The sequence below is a fragment of the Pinus tabuliformis genome, chromosome 5_2 (genome assembly GCF_031772625.1).
Source record: "Pinus tabuliformis cultivar Carrire ecotype Pingquan chromosome 5_2, CPIR1, whole genome shotgun sequence".
NCBI lineage: Eukaryota > Viridiplantae > Streptophyta > Pinopsida > Pinales > Pinaceae > Pinus > Pinus tabuliformis.
In genome coordinates, this window is record NC_142306.1 from 1,113,624,837 (window position 1) to 1,113,641,435 (window position 16,599).

Below are 16,599 nucleotides of genomic sequence, written 5' to 3' on the forward strand. Positions count from 1 at the left end.
ATGAGACAGGGAGTGCGACAAATTACTGTATAACAGATGCCCCCTAAAGCATGAAGTCAAAACATGAAGTGATGGTTGAAGTGCTTTACAAGTCAAGGCAAGGACTTTGGAGAAATATCGTCAGGAGACCTGCAAATCAAACATAATACAATATATGTGACATCGCTGAGTAGGCATTTAACAATACAGGAATCCACAGCATGGACGCAACCATCCGACTAGAAAGGATCATGTGTATGGATCCATGACATGGACGTAGCCATCTGACTAGAAAGGATCATATGTATGGATCCACGACATGGACACAACCATATGACTACAAATGATCATGTATACAATCATGAATACTAAATAACTCCACACAACCTGGATTTATCAGATGAAATCCAGGGTCTTCATCTTTGCCCCGATCCAACCAAAGTACGAATCTAACCATCCGAATAAATGTGTTGAAGTCAAACATGGTAGAAACCACCTGATTACCGGTCAATGATGTGAATCATTAATAGGTATGAGAGAAACCACCAATAGTGACAATGGCTCTCAAGGTACAACAACACAATCCACGAGTGTGAATAAGGAAGTTGAAGTCGAACACTCATAGAATCATTCGATCGAAGGCCAATGATGTGAACCTATCGTCAAATGCGAAGAACCTGCCATTGAGGCATGCAAGCTCCAAGGTACTGAAAGGGAGTTTCTAGATCATCTTCTTGGATAATGAGCTGAAGTCGACAGGAAGTGATCTGTCGAAGGAGGGCCATAATGTTTCCCACATCATCGACACGAAACAAAGGACTTTGTAAATTTGGTGAGAGTGATTCAGGATTGTAGTAGAGAAGGTCAAATGGGGTATAAGAGGTTTGAATTTGCAAACAGAACTTCTCTTGAACATATCGGTGACACGACTCCGGAGTTTGGAAACATTTGACTCAAAATGGGATCAATGGTCATGATGATGATAGGTAACGATCAAATGAGAGGCAAATGGATTTCCCAAACCTAGGAAAGAAAGTGACTAAGTGAGGATATCCCAAACCCGACACGAAATGCAGATGAGTGTCATGTTCAAGAGTGACATGTTGCCTTTCATACAGAATACAAGACACATTTACTTCCATTCCCCTCTGTTATTGCTAGCGAGTACCTCTTTATTTTTAATCACAAGCTTTAAGAGGATACCATATGCTTGGCGTATGAGATTATCCTTTAAATGAATCCATCCTAGTAAGTTTAACAAGCCCTAGGAAGGAGTAGCTCAGTCTCATCATGATGACAATTCCTACATCATTTAAGTTTTATGAGTCTGACAGAGGGGTAAACCAACATATTTTTCATGTTCAGAGAGTTTGAAAAAGACGTGGAAAAGAAAACTCCAAAGGTCCCTTTTCGTAGATAGTCTCTCGAATCCGAAAATGTAGAAAACAATATTCAAGAGAACCTCTTAGCCATGTTCGACTAAGGTATTCATTTTTCTTAGTTGATCTATCTCAGCCCGGAAAAGGGTTAAACTTATACTAAGTAGACGTCTTTTCATTTACTTTTACGAGTTAAAAAAGACAAGTGCTCGACAATCTTTTCATATTTTTGGAGTCTAAAAAGCGCAGAAAGAGGACTCCACTTGGAGGAATGAGTGGTATAAAAGGATAGCAACTGGTTTCGGTCATGATGGAACTGCTAAAAACATGTTAAGGTCAAGAGGCTGGCTAATAAGACCACTCATCGCAGATGTTCCCAAGACAAGGGTAAAACAACCAAGTGAAAGCGTATGATCAACCAAAGAGATGGTGATGATGGAATGAAAAAACCAAGGCTCATCTAGCAAAAATAGAATGATAAAAAAAAATGGCAATCATGAGAGGTAAAGTGGGAATGGTTTCATTTTACACAAGCTTGAAACATGGGAAACTATGCTTGAGGATACCTGAAGATACTTTCATTTTTTCACTAGCTTGAAACATGAAAAAAAACTATGCTTGGATTTGGTTTCAATTTTACACAAGCTTAAAATGGGGACAAACTATTCTTGAGATTGGTTGAAGAATGTTTCATTTTTTCATAAGCTTGAAACATAAGAAAAAACTATGCTTGGATTTGGTTTCATTTTTACACAAGCTTGAAATTAAGACAAATTATGCTTGGATTTTTTTGCATTCCCCCAACATAATGACTAAATCCGAGATACATGCCCCCAAGCTTCATTCCATTCACCTAAGCAGACTACTGGTTACTAACAAGTGGATGGAATGAAGGTTCACTTACGAGACCAAGTGAAAGACTAGACTGGGATTTTACGAGATCTAATCAAAGACTCGAATTGGAAGGGGGTTTGTTTCATTTTTTAATGAGCTTATCACAAGAAAAGAACCATGCTCATGACACCTAGTTACATTGTTTAATGAGCTTGACACAAGTAAAGGAACTCTGCTTTGACACCTTGTTTCATTTTTTTAATGAGGTTAACATAGTAAAAGAACTATCTTCATGGGGACATGGGGACCTATTTCATTTTTTAATGAGGTTGACATAGTAAAAGAAGTATCCTCATGGGGACCTATTTAATTTTTTAACGAGGTTGACATAGTAAAAGAACTATCCTCATGGGGACCTATTTCATTTTTTAACGAGGTTGACATAGTAAAAGAACTATCATCATGGGAACCTATTTCATTTTTTAACGAGGTTGACATTGTAAAATAATTTTCCTCATGGGGACCTATTTCATTTTTTAACGAGGTTGAAATAGTAAAAGAAATATCCTCATCACCTTGATTATGGACTATAAGAGACCATGGCTTCCAAGAGGTTCTCATCAGATGAGAGAACAACATTATGGAAGGGATACCTATCAAGGGATCTAATGGAAAGTTCAGGTTCCAATTTCCCCAATACATGATGCACTATATCATTGACTAGATCATTAGTAGACGCTGGCATGGAACAGGTGGCCACATAATTAACCTATGGCAAGGGTGATACCACTTGCATACAAGGACCATTTAGGGAAGATGGTTAATCGAGAGTCAAATTAGGACCAATGAACGAAAGTTGATTAATGGCCACAATTCTTCCTTCATGCAGGAAACATATGACACGAAAGAGAGAACATACAAGAGCTCCCATGACATAAACATAGTCATGACAGAGGAGTAAATTAAAATCCAAAGGGCCTTGGACAACCATCATGTTGATATAGACTATTTTTCCTCCCAAAGTAATAGGTAACTTAGGAAGGATCCCTAACAGTTGACTGGTTGCATTTTTAAAAGCTAACATATTCTGGGTAATGGGCACAAGCTCTGGAGAACCTAAAGCTTGCCAAGTAGTTGAAGATATAATACTAACAAAATTGCCTTCATCTGTGATTGTGCGAGGTACGGGTATATTATAAGCCTGTAATGACATCTAAAAAGGCACATAAGAAGGAAGACAATATCCTGCAAGTTGACTCCAATCAAACAAAGTGACTAAACTACTTGGAGATGGTGCCATCACAATGGGAGGACCGCCCCTCTTGCATTATGGGAACAGGAGGATTACCCCCCTATACCATGGGAATAGGAGGATTTCGCCCCTGTACCATGGGAACAAGAGGATTAGCCCTAATTCTTTGGAATCTGAAGAAACCAGAAGAACTTGAGCAATATGAACTTCACTCTCTACAGGATAGGTACGATCACCTGAAGGTGGAATCAGGTCAACAATTTCCTCAACCAACAGTTGGTTAGAAATGGACTTATGAGATTCACTTTCAAAGAGAGTGGGATTGACTGAAGATGAGTTCTGATCAATCACTTGATTAACTAGTGGAGGATCAAGGGAAAACTTCCCATAACCAGTCGGAAGATGAGGTTGAGAAGCGGTAAGGTTATCCAACACTTTTGAGGCTTCATCCATATGAGGATAAAGGTCAATAGGGTGATTCCCTTCACATAACCTATAGGGAAATTTGACTTTTGCCTTTTTCCAATGGGATTTACTGTCACTAATTGAAGGTTTATCACCAACATGATCTCCAGAGGTTGATGACAAAGGTCGATCGGAACCTGTGGACCAAATTTCTTATATCTTGGGAATACCAAGACATTCTCGAAGAAGGTGATCACCCTTACAAAGATTGCAAGGGAATTTTACTTTATGAGGTTGATTGGAAGGTTTCTCAACATCAATTGCATGAGTAGCATCGACTGCCTGGTTGCCCCCTTTCTTATCTTTCTTCTTCTTAATCTTCCATTTCTTCTTCTTCTTCTTCTTATCCACCTGGTTACTAACTTGTACATTTTCACCAGACAAAGAAGAAGAAGAGGAAGAAGAATGAACGGGTGAAGAAGGCAAAAGGTCAACTTTAAGATCAACTAGAGGTTGATATGGTTCGGGTGGAGGAGAGCCTGGTTGAAGAGCCGTTTGGACATTCAGAACCATAAGGGTGGAAAATAAGCAAACCGACAAACTAATGGTAAATCCAGGAAGGGAAAACTTTGCCACATAGGGAGCACCAAAATTTCCAAAAGAAGGAAAAGGACAAGGATTCCCGTAAGAGGGGTTACCCTAGTTGGTAGACTCAGGAACTGTTTCCATTAGAATCAACCTAATATCTACTAAGGATTATTTCCACAGGAAGGATATTATTCCGCTATCAATTAATTAATTTTATAACTTAACAAAAAAAAATAATAAGGAATAACTAGGCATAAAGGTTTACCAAGCAATAGTGAACTGCGATATACATCCTTGGCGAACCAAGGACTTAACGTACGGCAACCAATCTCCTTGAATGTTGTTTTCGATGTATCACAGTATACAAGGTAGAAAATTGAGTTACCTTTGGATGAATAGCAACCTATAGGGGGCTCCCAATATATACTTGAGGGTATGTGGGAGTGTAGTCTGTAGTAGTGTTGTATAATGCGTAACCGTTCAATGAGAGCATTCCTTTATACTTATCATGTGTGGAGAACCTCCGATATACCTGAAAGTACTAGAGAATGGTCCTATACACTTATGTACATGGAGTGAGACTTCACCCCTAGGATACAATGCTGGAAAATAACGACAACTCCTACGTTTAATGACACCAGGACATGTCTCTAGCCTAGACCTCTAAATGTTTTTCGTTAATGAGAAATTCTCCTTAGGTTAATTAAAGTAAATTTTAAGTTTATCTTCAATTAAGTTTCAGTTTTAAGGCTCAAATATCGATGTCACTTGAACACCTATGATGCAATCTAGCATGAGAAATGATTCTTTTCAATCCGATGAAAGTTATCTAACATAGGGAAGAGGTTCAGACACTGATGCAACAATCAAGTATGCAACAAACAAATTCTCCTAACTTGAGATTTCAGTTTCACTATTTCAATGAACTCACCAAAGTAAAATGGAATTCGATTCAAATGCACCTACGTGAAATTTTTTTCACTTTTCATTTTCAATGCACTCACCAAAGCAAATGAAATTCGACTCAAATGCACCTACATGAATCTATTCACTTTCCTTTTTGAATGATAATGCACTTCTTTAAGCTTTCATAATCAAGCAATGTAATCTATGCTCAATTATGAAACAAAAATGACCTTTCAATGCAAATTGACCTAATGCAATTCAAAAAGTAAATTTTGAAGTAAAAGCCAAAACAAATGCAAATTTTGTTTCTTAATGATTTCCAAAAGAACAAACAATGCTAAATAAACAACAAAATTAGTATCCCAATGGCACAAACAAGCAGTGAGAAATAAATCCAATTGACCTAAAACCCTAAGGACTCAATCAGACTTCACTTCAACCACTGCAAAGCAATGAGATAGATTTTGCAAATCAACAAAGAATCAGTCACAATCAGTCAAAATACTGATAAATCTAAAGCATACAGAATAGGAGGATATCTCAAAGGCCAAGACACACTAGACCCTACTGACAAAACCCTAAAATTTTGCAGGTTTCAGGGATCAATGCAACTGTTACATTCAAACTCATGTTGATATGACTTTTAGTGCGATTTTATTGAAGATACTACACTGAGAGTGCGACTGTTCCAAGAAAAACTGCATTGGACGATAAAAACATGGAAAAATAAAAAGAATTTCAAAAAGAAACTTAGAATTTATTGATCCATGTGGATATTGGTGGCCACCCGCCTATTCCACCTAGACCTCCCAATTAGTTTCATATGTTTCCTTGATCATTTCAGAATTTAGTATTTTTAGCAATTTTTCGGGTCCTGAACTTCCAGAGTAGTTTTGACCCCCTAAACGACATTTTTTTGGGGTTCACAATAAAGTTGAGGCCATAGGTAGGGGTCTATAGTGAAATCTGTAATACTCAGCGAGACCTTTCCAACAAGGTATCATACACGCCAAACGGACATAATATGACCAAGTTACAACCCCTAGAAGTTGTCTGCTCAACTATCCCCAACGGGGCCCACAAACTCTTGGTGTTACATCTCCTGGGGTTAGGTTTTTTGTTGTTTAGGGTTTTCTCATGTTTTCCAATAATAAATAGGCCCTTGAGCCTCATTGTAACACAATTCAGAGGCATGTAGCCGCCACATCTCCTCTCAAAGATAAGCTACCATCACCCGAGCTATCTTATTTCCATTCTGTTTGTAAGCATATGATCTAATTGAGAAAAATAGGTATGTTGTGTTAAAATTCCTTATAAGAATATATTAAAGGTGCCTGAGGATTTATGAAATTATTTGCAAGTTTAAACATGGGTTTTTGAGTGTTTTTATGTAAATTTTATGTGCAAATTAACATAAACAAATGATTGAACAACAACTTATAACAAACATAAACATCACCATAAATAGTATCACAACAACACATGATGAAGGAGTTCACCCCTCTTGGGCTACGTCTCCTTGGTCTAACTTCCAATGGCTTGGCCCTCTCTATTATGCTAAAAAATGTGAATACATCAATTTACAATGCTCAGAAAGCTCTGAAACCTATTCCAATGGCTCCAGAATGCCCAAAAATGCCTGTGTAGCCTCTTTCTGCTCCTGATTTGGTAAAAAACTGAAGAAGTTATGGCCTTTCCCAATATTCTGATAAGCACATCACAAATTCCCCAAAATCTGGCATCCTACAATTTTACCCCAAAACATGCTAACAAAGTGACAATTTCGCTGAAAATCAACCGAAATTGTCGGACACTTTAAATTTCCGCTAATGCCTAAATTCTAAAAAATTTGGGTACATGGGGGGCCACATGCTCGGGGCTAAGGCCAATGCCCTGCCCCTGCCAGCCAAGCCCCCACACCCCTCGCTGGTGGTTACATGGTAAAGTTGTGACCGAGGGTCGATCCCCCCTGGGCTGGCCCCTCCTCCAAATGACGCGTTCATAGTCTTCAAATATAAGTCGACAACATAATGGTTAAGAGACAAATGCGATGGCATATTGGCAGAGGCTTTGGACTTGTTGTGTGAGGCTGCGGGTTTGACCCCTGTTGCCTTTGCCCAAACTTCACCCATAATTTTGGTGGCCCCCGGGCTGCCACGTGGCAACCTCCAACTGGTCCACGTGTTAGCGCGTGGTTGGCCACTAATCCAACCAATCAAAATGTTGAATTTCAAACCAATAAGAATGTGCCACTTGGAACAATACCATTCGTTAAGCCCGTTGACCAGTCAAAGTGCCACATACACCTGCCCAGTCAACGCCATGTCAGTAGTATAGACTGCTCATTGGGCTGTCATTTGTTTTCAAAAATTCGCTTGTTTGGGAAAGTGAACAAAACATGATTCTCGGAGCATATGGTGTCTGTTTCGCACGAAACGAGTTGCATCTACGAGCACTATGCGGCCATCCAGGTTCCACAACGATTCGACAACTTTGAATTTTGAGCTATTTTTTGAGAATTTGATCATTCCTCCCCATTGAAAGCCTTTTGGACCCCAAAAGATCACTTTCAGTTGTCCAATAGGTGAGGGTACAATTTCCCCACCTTTCCAATCTCGATCCATTTGGTCTTTGAAGGATTTTTTCCCTTGAGCCCCACTCGAAGGTAATCCACATTCCCTCGTTTTGTATTTCTTCCAGGGCACTCACACGTTCTCCCTCAAAATACACACCCCCTTCAATATCTTCTTTAACATTTTGATCATCCATCACTATAAATGGGTTTTATCTTCTCTCATAATCAGAGATGCATTCACCACTTTCATAATCATTGTTTTTTTCGGTGTACAAAGTTTTATTTTTGATATATCATTTTCTGTTATGATCATGAAATTTGAATCTTTCTTTATCATCATTATCATTTTATTTTTCACAAGGGCACTTAGATGCATAGTGACTTATTCTACCACATTTAGAACACTTGAATGGAAACTTACCTTTGAATTTTCCAGTTCACCTTTTAAACTTTCTCATAAAATTAGCTTCTTCTTTGTCTGATTCATGACTTCAATCTTCATGGAAAGTTTGTATGTTTGTTTCTTTTTTCTCTTTAAATGTTTCCTCCCTTGATTATGACTTCTCCTTCTTTGTTTTCATTTTGTATATAGTGAGAATTCCATGAAGAGAATTAACCTTCCGATTTTGAAGATATAACATTTCTTTAATAGTTGAAACTTTTGGATTGAACCTTGAGGGAAGGAATCTCAATATTTTGTGAATAACTTCAGATTATTCACTATTTGACCAAGACTTCTGACAGTATAGACTATCCTGTAAACACGAAGAAATTTTTTTGCAATATTTTCACCTTCATTCATTCTCAGATTTTTGAACTAAACTTTATGAGTTTTGTTGACAATGCTAGATTCACCAACATTTAGGTGGTCTCCCCGTTATGAAGTCCCAATTAGACCTGACATCATTTGGAGTAGGATCCCAATATGAAATATGGCTCGGTTGTCGAAGTAGTGGGTTTTAATGGTATGCCTTGGTTGCAATAATGCATAGAATGATGTATTCATGACTTTGGTGAAACAAGTGTATAACTCTGTGAAGGGTCAAGTGCAATGCATTATAGGTTATAACACAACAAGGGGGGGGAATAAGTGAGACCGTTAGAGCCTATAATAGTACGCAGCTTGAAAGGAACACACGAGCATAAAAGGAATCACAAGTTAGTCTGCAAAACAATTTACAAGATAACCATGATTGAAATACATCACAACATACATCCAACAAGATTCTTACTAATGCAAATTAAATAGTTCATAAGTGTTAGCGTAAATGAAACAACATATGTTGCAAAGATAACAAGAATAGTCCTACTATATTCACAACATATGCTTGAAAGCGTGTCGGCTCTAAGGTTTTATTAAAGTGAAATTCCCAAGCATACACGTAAATTGACGAACCACTAGTCCCAATAGTGGAACATGAAGTTTACTCCTGCTCCTCCAAAGAAATATAGTCAACTATGCTATAGATAAGCCAAGGCTCTCAACAAAACTCCTAAGCTTATGATCCTAGACAAAAGCCTAGCCAAAAGCCTCTTACATGAGTTATGGGGACTTCCCTGATGAGTCTTTGACTTCCTTCAACCATGACCTTTGGACTTCATTACAAAATGACTCTTCAAATTCCACAATTGACACTTGGAAATTCACTTATAATTAATTCCAAAAGAATATTACAATATGCTCATAATCATATAGGACAAAATTAGTAGAGTCAATTAGACAACCTGATAAGAAGAAACAATTCAAGCTTGAGTTTGGGGAAACTACAACTTAGCCACTTGAACTTGTAGTTTCTTGGTCACGTGGTGGTACCAAGCTTTGTACTATGTGATGACTTCCTCAAATTGTGCGATGGGATTAGGTTGGAAGTGGACTCTAGCCTCCATTGCATCCAAGTACACTGACTTGGAGCCAATTTGGGTTTCCTTCTTTAGCGGGAACAACATGGTATTGATTTGGACAAGGCCACTAATGTAGTTATGCATATTATGTTTGTTCACCTCAAAATATTCCTTGGTAGTGATCTGTCTGAGCTGGTCCAAGGTTTTTTTTTTTTTTTTCCAGAGCATTAGTTAATCTTCAGTTATTATTATTGTTCTTCTTTACATGATCATAAACAATAGACAACATCATACAACAATGTAGAAAGATAAAACAAAGGACACATATTTTTAGTTGGAAAACCCCCTTCGATTCAAAAACCACCGAACGCTTATTTAGTAATTGTATTCTCCCAGTTAAAATAAAATTTATTACATTAAGATTTTAGCTACAACTGAGGGAGGTGTCAATCCCCAAATTCACATGATACAACTTGTAGGACGCTACTAGACCCTAATATCCTGTTGCAACAAGAAGGACAACCCAACATCTTGTAGATAAGGCCACAAAATGATGAGTGCCCCAACACTTTGTTTACTAGTTTCTATCGGAAGGGATGCTTCACTACCCTGTTAGTTTATTAGCCACAACTGAATGGATGCCACAACACCCTGTGCAAACCACAACTTTCCATAGCACCATCCTACCGCCCTGAAGTCTTCTCAGGCCACAACCTGAAGGTGATTCCAATGACCCAGAGGAGTCGGTAGATCACGTTTCACAATTTTCACACTGGATCCCCTGCACTCTGAATCAATGTAGAATAGTTATAAGAAAGATGTAGAATAAATGTCAAATCCTGGTAGCTTCTGATCATTGTTCCCACGAACTGATCACTGCACAATGCTACACACCAGGCTATCACTGTTCAATTGCACATCACTGTCACTGCACACTGTATATCACTGTCACTACAAATCACTGCAACATTTGTGGCTATCACTGCATGTCATTGCGCATGAATGAATAGTCATTAATGCACAACCACTGTCATTGTACACATATATCATTGCACATCTGTTGGCTGACACTGCACGTCACTGCACTGAGCTTCTCATGAATGAAAAAGCATCAAGACTCAATATATCATGCTGCCACACTGTACCAAGTTGCAGACGATGTTGCAACCATCTGGAATTGCTATCAAATGATGGCACAAACGAAGGTGCCTCAGGTCATCCCTATGACATGCCTCTAATGCTGTCAAATTATGCCCTCGGAGAGATACTAACATACATTTCTTCACTGCTGAGCACTGCTCACACACTGCTATCCATCGTTACTTCAATAAGCTATACAACAAGGTGATGTAATCTCAAAAACCTGTTACCGTGTAAGGTCATATTATGTTACTCAAGTTATCCTAGGTTATCGTAGTCATTATCAACTCAAGATTCTACTAGTCAAATTTAACATATCAATAATTGTTATGTTAGTAAACCATCATTATGCATGTAGAATGTCAAGTCTAGTTAAATTCAAAATGTCAACATATGTGTCATGTCTATAAGATCTACTCTTACAAAGTCAAAGTCAAGGAAAAATGTCACCACACAAATACAACCCATTCTTAGTAAGTCAAAGTCAAGGTAGTTGTCACCATACATTTTCTGACTTAGTGTGTCAAAGTTCAAGGTGATTGTTATCCTGTATGTGAGATGTCAAATCTACTCACAATGTCATCTACTATCAATGAGTCAGAGTCCACAATCAAGTTTCATGTCAAGCATTCTAATAGCATATTGTTTGTCAAGCAAATTTTTATGTCATTAGGTCAAGAAAATTGTTATGTCTAATTGTCATGAGGTCAAATTTTACTTGTTGTCCCCTTCTCACTGTATAAGAAATTACAGTCTCATTACTGTCATCAAATTCTATGATAGTCACAAGATCTTGCTCACACTTATCTTGTTGTATGTTGTAGCTTGTTTTACTTTTATCCGTGTTTAGAAGAAATGTATATATGTATCTGCAAAGAAAAAAAATCAAAAGAAAAATAAAAATAAAACAATTTTTTTTTGATGTTAAATGATTAATGTATGATGGTGGATTAAACTGCATTACTTAAATCTTAATCCAACATTAAGTGTAACGCAGGTGGGTCCCTAGTCGACAATAATAAATTCAGAGTATAAATGCCGATTAAGTTCGTGAGCACGATGAGGAATAGTATTAGGTTCCGTTGGAAGGAGTAAACCGATGACATTACATGCCCGATGGTTAGCTCTCCCAATGCCCCCTTAAAGACTTTTCAACATCTGATCCATCCACAAATTAACGACTTACGATGGTTACGGGGGGGGGACTCCGTCAGGTTTCCTCAGTATTGGAGTTTGCCCCATATTACATCGACAAGCAAGCGTGTTACATCAGCATGCGAGCGCGATCATGATTTCTCTGTTCTGTCATTGCACAATCACCACTTCTCGTCATACCCTTCGTCCACCTCATCATCCACGTCAACATCACCTCATCCATCTTGTAGCTAGCTCATTTATTCAAATTTCCCACGATTGTCACTAATCTTGTTTTCCCACCTGTTACTCTGTTTTCACTATAGATTCTCATTCTATTATTCATTCTACTCACCATTGTCCTCTGCTCCTGCTTCCATGAATCCAATTGTACAAGTTGAAGCCCTAGTCAACATCACCTGCCATTGTTAAGATATTTGCACAAAGTCTTAGCATCCAAAATTATCAAAATGTCGAAGAAAGTTGTTGTAATAGGTTCGACTTTCCACATTCCATTGATGGTTACTGAAAGAGACATTTTTGACCCAGTTTGCTCCATTGATTATATATAAATTTATCATCATATTTTGCTTCACCAAACTGAGTCTCATGTATATGCTATTGTTGTTAGTTCAGGTGCCCTAACTGTTATGATTCCTCAAACTTATATTTTCCCAGATTACATAGATTGGCTTGTCTTTTCCCTCTACCCTCAAAAGTGTTTTGTCATGAATAAATTAGGGGAAAATGTTTTTCAAGTGTCTACCTTGTTAATTCAGCAAGCCTTATGTTTTCCATCTGCAAGTTATTACACCCCTTTCTCAGAAGCAGGACCTTCATCTGCAGCTCAATCTCATATTACCAAATGAAGCAGTGCCACTTGTGATACAATTTTTTTTCTTCAGATATTTCGAATGATGTGTTTGTATTTTCTCTTTTCAAGATGTAAAGTTCAAAAGAAATATTTACTTTGAATTAGTTTAGGAAGTTATGCATTTTTTATAGTTGACAATTTCTTAACTGTCCTTTTCATTTTTTTTATAAATCTAATTTAGAAAGAGAAACGAGGGTTCCGAGTTTTGGACCTCAGAGATAGAAACTACTTGTATCTTTTCATCTTCACGTGGATTTGAATAAAGAATTCGAAGTGATTCCAGACACCTATTCAGTACAGAATGTGTTTCTTGTTATTTCCATTTTTATGTGTTTCTTCATAGAAAAGTGTAATGAAGCTACTCACATTTAATTTTATAGTTCTACAAATCCGTTTCTTATGAATTAAAGTTAAAAGTACCTTAATAATGCGCTCTTTTCTATTTATCATTTCATATTAATTGCATATCTCATTTAAAGTTGAAAATAAAGATTCTGCATTAAGCAATGTGTGTTATAGACTTTCCACTATTCCTTTTCATTAGACTTTCATCAAAATTGTATTCAACATAAAAAGGCCACTTCGAATGATTGCTTTTCCCATTGAAGATTAAGAGGCATTGTCTTTATGATTATAATTTTTGGGGTTTAAACAATGGGATAACAAACTTATCTTTTCACAGTCTTAAACAAATGTCTTGGGCACTGACCTCTCATCAGTCGGAGGTTGTCTTCCAAGGTACAACATTTTTTGGCGCCATTGCCGGGGAATGAAGATACAAAGCTATTTTTCCCTAGGTTTTCTCTTTGTAGTCATTTCTTTGTCTGGTGAGCAAAGAAAGTGCTTAGGCTAAGTCCCTCACTAAGAAAATAGTATTGGTCCTCAAAAGAACCCACACGAGGTCTGATCCTCGTAGCAAAAAGCTCCTATACTCTCTGATCCAGAGAAATTAATTTCTCGAAAAGTTTGGAAGGAAATATCCCCAGTAACTCCAAACCCTGCTATGTACGCTCCTGGTTCTAATTTTGTTCCACAATTCTTTAAGACCTTTCATTCAGAGCAAGTTGTGAAAAATATTGATTTTTCTCAATGGAGTTTGTCTTCCTCTTAGAACAATTTTTTAGAGCCCACATTAGAAGGAAAATCATTTGAGTCATTACCCTTTTCTATTCCAGAAATTGAAGAAATTAAGACAATTGATTTTTCAATTCTAAATCAATTTGTTTCTACTTTCAGTCAACCAATTCCTATTTCTGTTATCCCACCTCAATCATTTGTGTTTCAGGCAGGAAGTTCCTTTGTTCCCCTATCAAATTCAAATATGGCTATCCTAACATTCTTTTTGGAAAGATATGAACCTTTAAATCTTCCTCAACCAAAGAATTTTATGCCCCAATATTATCTAAAATTGTTGCCTAGGTTTACAGGGGAAGATGAAGTAACAATAGAAAAACATATTGCTTCTTTCTGTGCATTTGCCTAGAATTTAAATGTTGAATACCAGGAAGTAGTGATGAGATTGTTTGTCCTATCTTTGGATGGGGAAGCAAGGAAGTGGTTTAAAACACTTCTTACTAATTCTATAAATATTGGGAGGAATTAGAGAATGTTTTCACACATAAATGGGGTGAAAAGAAGGATCATGGTTATTTCTTAACTGAATTCAATGCAATTAAAAGAAAACGAGAAGAAAATGTAAATGAATTCATTAAGAGATTTAATTGGTTGCATAATAGTTTTCCAAAAGAAATAAAGTTACCACCTGCAGGAGAAAAAGTGGTATAGGGACATTTGATTCTGGCTTTGTTTTCACCTTAAGGGAGAGGATATCTCCTACTTTATACCAATACAGACTGATGCACTGGAGGTTGAAGCCAATCTATTTGTTGCAGGGAAAATTAAACCAAAAGAACAAGTTGAAGATAAGGGCAAAGGAAAAGAAGAAGAAGTGAAGGCTGCTAGTCAACCAAAATATTCTCATGAAAAGAAGCTCGATGAAATGACCAAGGTCATTAGAAATCTGTCCAACAAGTTGGTGAAAATGGAATTGGAAAGAAAAAATGCACCAAGACAGATTCAACACGATCAAAACAGAAATTTTAATCCTCAATTTAGGAGGAAACCACTGCAAATTATGCAAAGGGAAAGAAAGGATCAAGATCAGATACAACCATCTCTGTACATCAAAGATGAACCTGAGGAAGTAGTGGAAGAATCTCTTAAAGATCAGGGAAATCAAATTTCTACACTGTATGATGAAGAAAGAGAAGGAATCATATGGGAAGATTCTAATTTGGATTTCCAGGTCTCTCTGGATGATGAAGAAATTGAAGAATATTTACATATTTTATGCAAGTAGAGTTGCATAAAAAATATGATCTTAGATCTAGGAAGAGATCAAGGCTCCTAGACAATGTGGAGGAGAAAATAGATCGCATAGTGCAACAACAACCTACAAGACAAGTGGATAAAGGAAAATAGCAGGTCAATGCAGTCCAAAAAGTGACAGTCCAACAAGCAGAAATCTCTAATAGCAAGAAAGATTCAGGGTTGTTGCACAAATTTGTTCAACAACCCGTTGTCAATTCTCAGAAGTTTTCAAGTCAGAACTTAGATGAGGGGGAACAATTAAAACAATGAAATAAAGTCATTCTTTTAATTTACTGAAAGAATTAGAAAAGCTTAAAGTTCCAATTCATTTAAGAGAGCTAGTGAAAACTCCTATACATAAGAAGCATATTTCTAATTTTATAAATCTCTCTCAAGATAATCATCGAGAAAATGCAGTTAATTTGTAAGAGGAAAGACTAGTAGTGATGTTTGGTCCTCATGTAGAGGATCAAGATACTTCTACACCTTTCTATATTTCTTTGCTTATGCATACTTTCATACTTCATAATTGTATGTTAGATTCGAGAGCATCTCATAATCTAATGCCACTATCAGTTATGAAGCAATTAAACATGCAAATTACAAAGCCCTATAAAGACCCGTATTATTTTGATTCAGAGAAGGTCAAATGTATAGGATTGATTAAATATTTGGTGGTATCATTAGCTCAAATTCCCGCTAGGAGTATTGTAATGGATGTGGTTGTTGCAGATATTCTAGTCCATTTTGGAATGTTTCTCTCTAGATCTTGGGGAACTAAACTAGGAGGAGTGCTTAAATTGGATTTTACTTATGTTATTAAAGAGAGACCAGGTTTGTAAAAACCATCACAAAGGAGGGGTCAAGTAATTCTCCTAATTATAGTAATGAAAAGGATGACTTTTCCTATTTTATGTTACAAGAATCACCAGAAATTGCTGAAGACACAGAAGTGCAGCTCCCTTCAACAATTAAGAGCGAGGAGATAGCAGTCAGTGGAGCCTGGAAGTTGTATTTCGAAGGTTGGGAATGTAGTTGAAGTTATTCTGCTTTCTCCTAAAGGTCATATGATTCCCTTCTATTATAAACTAGAATTTGAATCTACAAATAACATTACTGAATATGAAGCTTTGATTCTTGGTTTACAAGTTGCGAAGAATCTAAGAATTCAATGTATTTATGTTTTTGGAGATTCAGAATTGGTAATTCAGAAAATCAAGAATCAATGTTAAGCAAAAGATACAAGACTTAAGACATAGAGGAACAAAGTGTGGGATTTGGTAGATAACTTATTTTCTTCTTTCAATATACAATCTGTACC